Raw genomic sequence first — 7,050 nt, 5'->3', positions numbered from 1 at the left:
CCTACACAGCCATCTGTGGGAACGAATTCCACACATTTACTAATCCCTGGCTAATGAAATTCCTCCTTATCGCTGTTCTAAAGGAATGTCCTTGTATTCTGAGACTGTGCCACCTGGTCCTGGACTCTCTCATTATTGGAAACATCTCTCTATGTCCACTCTATCTAGGCAGGACCAATATTCAATAGGTTTCAATAAGATCCCCCCTCATTTTTCAAAACTCTGTCAACTACAGGACCAGAGACATCAAACACTCCATATATGTTAAAACTTTCATTCCTGTGGTCATTCTCAAGAACCTCCTCTGGACCCTCTCCAAAGCCAACACATTCTTTCCTAGAATAGGGGCCAAAGCTGCTCACAATACTCCCAATGCATAACATGATAAGTTTTTATCTACAATTTGAGAGGGATAAGGGCAGATCAGAGGTGTCAGTGTTGCAATTAAATAAAGGAGACTACGGAGCCATGAGGGAAGAGCTGGCCAAAGTTAAATGAGCGGGTGCCCTGGCAGGAAAGACAGTGGATCAGCAGTGGCAGATATTCTTGGGGATAATACAAAAGATGCAAAAGCAGTTCATTCCAATGAGAAGGAAGGATTCAAAGAGGGGGAAGGGGCCACAGTGGTTGACAAAGGAAGTCAGAGATTGTATAGCATTAAAGAAGAAGAAGTATGACAGGGCTAAGTTGAGTGGGAATACAGATGATTGGGAAAGTTTTAAGGAACAGCAGATCTTAACTAAAAAAGCAATACGGAGAGAAAAAATCAGGTATGAGCTCAGTCTAGCCAGGAATATAAAAGGGGATAGCAAAAGCTTTCTTAGCTATGTGAAGAGAAAGAAGATAGTTAAGAACAATGTTGGCCCCTTGAAGAATGAATTGGGAGAAATTGTTATGGGAAACAGGGAAATGGCAACAGAATTTAATGCGTACTTTAGATCTGTCTTCACCAGGGAGGCCACAAGCAATCTCCCAGATGTATGGATGGGCCAGGGTCATAAGATATCAGAGGAATTGAGACAGATTGACATTAGGAAAGAAACTGTGATGAGTAGACTGGTAGGACTGAAGGCTAATAAATCCCCAGGTCCAGATGGTCTGCATCCAAGGGTTCTAAAAGAGGTGGCTCAGGAAATTGCGGATGCATTGGTAATCATTTTCCAATGTTCCTTAGATTCAGGATCAGTTCCTGAAGATTGGAGAGTGGCTAATGTTATCCCACTTTTCAAGAAGGGAGGGAAGGAGAAAACGGAGAACTATCGCCCTGTTAGCCTAACGTCAGTTGTGGGGAAGATGCTTGAGTCCATTATTAAGGACGAAATAGTGGCACATCTTGATGGCAGTAATAGGATTAGGCTGAGCCAGCATGGATTTACCAAGGGCAAATCATGCTTGACTAATCTGTTGGAGTTTTTTGAGGGTGTAACAAGGATGTTAGACGAGGGTAAGCCAGTGGATGTTTTGTACCTAGATTTTCAGAAGGCATTCGATAAGGTGCCACATAGGAGATTGGTGAGTATAATCAGAGCTCATGGCATTGGGGGCAGGGTTTCAACATGGATAGAAAACTGGTTGGCAGATAGAAAGCAAAGGGTAGCAGTGAATGGGTGTTTCTCGGACTGGCTGGAGGTGACTAGTGGGGTACCACAGGGCTCTGTATTGGGACCACAGCTCTTTACGATTTATGTCAACGATTTAGATGAGGGCATTGAAAACTATATCAGCAAGTTTGCTGACGATACTAAACTGGATGGCAGTGTGACATGCGAAGAGGACGTTAGGAGAATACAGGGAGACTTGGATAGGCTGGGTGAGTGGGCAGATACTTGGCAGATGTCATTCAATGTGAATAAATGTGAAGTTATCCACTTTGGAAGCAGGAACAAGAGGGCAGAGTATTGTCTGAACGGTGTAGAGTTAGGTAAGGGAGAAATGGAAAGAGACCTAGGAGTCCTAGTTCATCAGTCAATGAAGGTGAATGAGCAAGTGCAACAGGCAGTGAAGAGGGCAAATGGAATGTTGGCCTTTATTACAAGGGGAATTGAGTACAAGAGCAAGGATGTCCTTTTGCATTTGTACAGGGCCCTGGTGAGACCACACCTGGAATATTGTGTACAATTTTGGTCTCCAGGTTTAAGGAAGGACATTCTGGCAATTGAGGAAGTTCAGCGTAGATTCACTAGGTTGATTCCTGGGATGGCAGGGCTGTCTTACGCAGAGAGATTGGAGAGATTGGGCTTGTACACGCTGGAATTGAGGAGATTGAGAGGGGATCTGATTGAAACGTTTAAGATAATTAAAGGATTTGATAGGATTGAGGCAGGAAATATGTTCCAGATGTTGGGAGAATCCAGTAGCAGAGGGCATGGATTGAGAATAAGAAGTCAGTTATTTAAAACAGAGTTGAGGAAGAGCTTCTTCTCCCAGAGAGTTGTGGAGGTGTGGAATGCACTGCCTCAGAAGACGGTGGAGGCCAATTCTCTGGATGCTTTCAAGAAGGAGCTAGATAGATATCTGATGGATAGGAGAATCAAGGGATATGGGGACAAGGCAGGGACTGGGTATTGATAGTAAATGATCAGCCATGATCTCAGAATGGCGGTGCAGACTCGAGGTGCCGAATGGTCTACTTCTGCACCTATTGTCTATTGTCTATTCTGAACAATGTCCAATAAAGCCTCAGCATCACATTCTTGTTCTTACATTCTAACCCTCTCAAATGAGCCTAACATTGCCTTCCTTACCACCGACCCCACTTGCAAGTTAAAATGCTCTAAACACTCAGCAGGCCAGACAGCCCTGTGGAAGGAGACAAAATCAACATCCCAGGTCAAAGACCCTTCATCTGGACTGATAGGGCCATTTTGAATTTCAGTTTCTATACTGCTCTGGAGTGTCAGATTTGATTTTAATGTCTTTGAAATGTTATTGACCAACCATAAAGGAGACCATGTTGTTAAGCTTGGGAGCATAATCTAATTGCTTCTCACCCCTGTTTTCCTTTCAATATCCTCCCATCTTTTCCATTTCTGTATCTCCAGTATCCATTCAGTGTGCACAGATCAGAATTAAAATAAGTTGGAAAGAAGTGTTTTATTTTCCTTCACCTTGTGTTGCTTTGCCACTTTCCTTAAATATATTCCCTGTTAGTAATCCCCTTGCCAGTGGAAATGGCAGTTTCCTCTAACAGAGCAAACTCAGTTTTGAAACATTGGGTTCTAGAAGTCCCACAAGTAAAGCAGTATACACAGAATCAATGTTTTCAGAAAGAAAGTTAATATAGATGAGAGTGCTTTACAGAGCTATAGAGGAATGGAAGTGATGGGATTGCTCTGACAGATAACCAGAATGGACTCAATGAGTGAATAGCAACAAAAATGGTGGAGGAACTCAGAAGGTCAGGCAGCATTTATGGAAATCAATAAACAGTTGACAATTCGGGCCAAGACCCTTCTTCAGGACTGGAAAGGAAGGGGGAAGACACTAGAATAACAGCCCTCATCTGCGATAGAGGTGCATTAAATCATAAGGAGTAAAGATAGAGAGAATACTTCCAGTCCTTTTAAGAATCAAGAACTAGAAGACATAGGTAAGGGTGAGAGGGAAAGTATTTAATAAGAATTTGAGAGGCAACTTTTTTTTATATAGATACACAGATAAAGTGGCATGTTTGTGGAATGAGCTGCCAGAGGAAGTCAACAGAGTCTTTGATGACCACACCACAGAAACAGGCACTGAATGTTTCGGTCTCCTCCCAATTCTCAAGGATATTTTGGTTAGTCATGGACAGATACAGCACAGAAATAGTAGATTGGTTATCTACGCTACCCCTAGCATAGAAGGAGAGATAGGAGAGTTGGGGAAGTGGATGAAAATGAGAGAGGAGAGAAGTACATGTGAAAATGGGATTAATGAGAGCAGTTTAAGTATCAGTGTGGACTTACCTTCTTAGCGGTAAGAAATTTGAAGTATTTCAGAAGTGTGTCCTCTGTTGTAATGCAGCAGTAGATTTGCATTCAGTGATATCCAAAAAATATTGGTCATAACAGAATAATCTTCATTTTCTGTAACATTGGATAACTAAGAATGGTTCCCTTTTTCTTTTTCTGTAAAACAGTATCATGGGATCTTCTACCTGAGCAACCAGACCAGGTCAGGGTTTAAATTTTCACTTTGATAGTTCAGCATTCCCTCAGTATTGCAGAGAATTACCAGCCGGAGTTATTCTGTCCAGATGTAGGAATTGAACTCATTGCTGTCTGGCAAAGAAGTGAGTACGGAACCTGCTAATATGCAATATTGCTGCATATTTTCTGTTGCTGCCATGTTCCCTCTCCACCTTAGTCCAGAATCAAAGTCCTCATCAGAATCAGAGTCAGGTCGATCATCTCTGATACATGCTGTTCAATTTGTTCTTTTGCAACAGTGGTACATAAAAAACGTACAAGTTATAATGCTTCAATAAATAAATATATATGTTCATAAATGCATCGACTGGTTGTCCGTTGTATCCAATGATGACAAGAGAACAGTGTGTGTGAGTTTTCAAAGTGGAGAAGCTGTTTCACCGGGACAGTTCCACTCTCGTGACTTTAGAAATCTGGGTCCAGTGGGAAGCGTAGTAGTCACCACTGCGGTTTTCCTTGGTTGCAGTGGATGGCCCTGACTTCTTCTATGGCTTGTCATAACCTTTGCTCTCCTCAAAGTGTTGCAGAATTGCCTTCCTGGCTATGGAATCTCACTGATGATCTCATCCGCCAGTCCACCGGAGCTGACTTGACAAAGTGATGTGTAGGAGTATGGCATGCAGACAGCTATTTGGAGCCATAGGTGAGAGCTGAGCATCCAGTGGGGCCCAAAGGTGAGGGAGCTGTCCCAGACTGGACATGACAAGCAAGAGGCTTGTTTATGCCAGCGGTGCTATCCCTCTCTGGACACCCTATGTACTCCACATACAGTAAATGCATAAGTAGTGGAAAAGAGAAAAAGAAAAATATAAACAAATCACAAAGAAGAGAAAATCTGCAGATGCTGGAAATTCAAGCAATACACACAAAATGCTGGAGGAGCTCAGCAGGCCAGGCAGCATCTATGGAAAAAAAGTACAGGCGATGTTTTGGGCCAAGACCCTTTGGCAGGACAGGCCAAAGCTTTTTCCATATCACTGAGTGTGCATCATCAGCCTTCTATGCCTCCACTCTGATGGTAGTAATAAGAAGAGGGCATGAACTGTATGGTAAGGGTCCTTAATGGTGGATGCCACATTCTTGAGACACTGACTTTTGAAGATGACTTTGATGATAGAGGGGGTGTTCGAGACTGTGATGGGACTGGCTGAATCTCCAACCCTGTGCAGCCTCTTTCAATCCCACACATTGAAGCCTCCATACCAGATGGTGATGCAACCAGTCAGAATGTATTCCACTCTATATCTACAGAAGGTTGCAAGTCTTTGGTAAAATACAAAATCTTCTCAAACTCCTAAAGTACTGCTGCTGGCATGCCTTCTTCAAGATGTTGGACCCAGAATAGGGCCCAGATGGGAATGGGAATAACCAGTAATTCGCTCTCAGCATTTGGATCTGATGGTTTTGTTTATCACTGCATCACACACAGACAAAGAATAATGCTGCATATCTCTGTCAGCCATCTATATTAGTAGGTATAATGTAATTACAGTGTAATATTATGTAAGGGTTATTTTTCTTTTTTGTTACTGTATATGTTAATCAAAATGGCTTCTTTGTTTTGTGAAAAGTAGGAAAGCTTCTTTGTTATGATAAGTGCTTTCTCTCGCAGTTTGTTTGGGTTAAAATTACTGATGACAAGAATTGTATTCGTTTGTTAACCAATTGGGATTAATGTTATTCTTTCTTCTTGGTATGTAAGCTATTGTTGGCAGGCATTTTGGGGAGTCGGCGCGAGGTGGTGAGAGAGAGAGAGAGGACGCGATGCTGTAAGCTGGGCGACGGAACGGACCCCGAGCGGGGGTCTGAGGCCAGGAGGTTCGGCAAGGAGAGCCGACGAGGACGGACGTGCTTGGTTGATCACTTCGGGTGGTCCTGAGCTACGAGTCGAGGAGTTTGGAAGGGATCGAATGGTGGCCAGAAGACTTCAGTAATTGAGCTCCAACGGCTGTGCACGAAGTGGTTTGGACTTTGATAAGTGTGGCGCCTTTTCTCTAGTGTGGCGCCTTTTCTCTATTTTCTTTTCCTTCATATATACTGTATCATTATTAATCACTTATTTCTAGTAATCTCTATAAAATGTAATCCTTTAATCGTATATGGTGTACTGTCTGTTATTTGGCGGGGTGGGAACATCGCACAGCATCCACACAAGCTGATTACTCAGTTTGGCGGGGCCGACGGCTGTCACCCCTGGACTGAAGCAAGCTGAACGAGCCTAAGGCATGCCAGTGGGCTACAATTATATAATCTTATAAAACATAACTTTATATAATAGAAATTATTTTGATGCTTCAGAGTGACCCTTAAGCAGGCTCTGTAAGTCTTCTGTCGACTGATGCAGATGGTCATCTGCCAATGTTCTGTAAAAGATTATCTTCGGGATTCATTCATCTGATCTCTGAGCTGCATGACTCAAGCTACACAGGTCTACCTTTGAAATCAAACCAGTCCTACTTGCAACAGCCAGTTTGATCTTAGCTGGGCATTGTACAGTTCAGCATGGAAGAAAAGGCAAAAGAAAGGTGTGATTTTTTACAACGAAATGCAGTAAATAATAGCAAGTTCCAGGCATAACTTACTCTCAGCTTTCAGATTTGATTTATGGTTTAAATGTTGCCTGATCACTCATTTGATAGATGACCTTGTAAATCATTTTCTGCTATCTAATTTCATTGTTTATTTTCATTTATTGCAGATTTTCCCATTCCTTCAGGTAGTGTTTTAAATAAGGCCACTAGTACTATGCATGAATGTATGCATATCTCACAGATACATATTATTACACAGAATAAAAGTCACTTGACTTAGAGCCACTATGAATACCACTGGGAAATACATCCCATAGTGCCATAAATAATAA

This window comes from Hypanus sabinus, chromosome 1, assembly GCF_030144855.1.
Source record: "Hypanus sabinus isolate sHypSab1 chromosome 1, sHypSab1.hap1, whole genome shotgun sequence".
Taxonomy (NCBI): domain Eukaryota; kingdom Metazoa; phylum Chordata; class Chondrichthyes; order Myliobatiformes; family Dasyatidae; genus Hypanus; species Hypanus sabinus.
The sequence above is the reverse complement of the archived record's forward strand: the minus strand, read 5'-3'. Positions refer to the sequence as shown.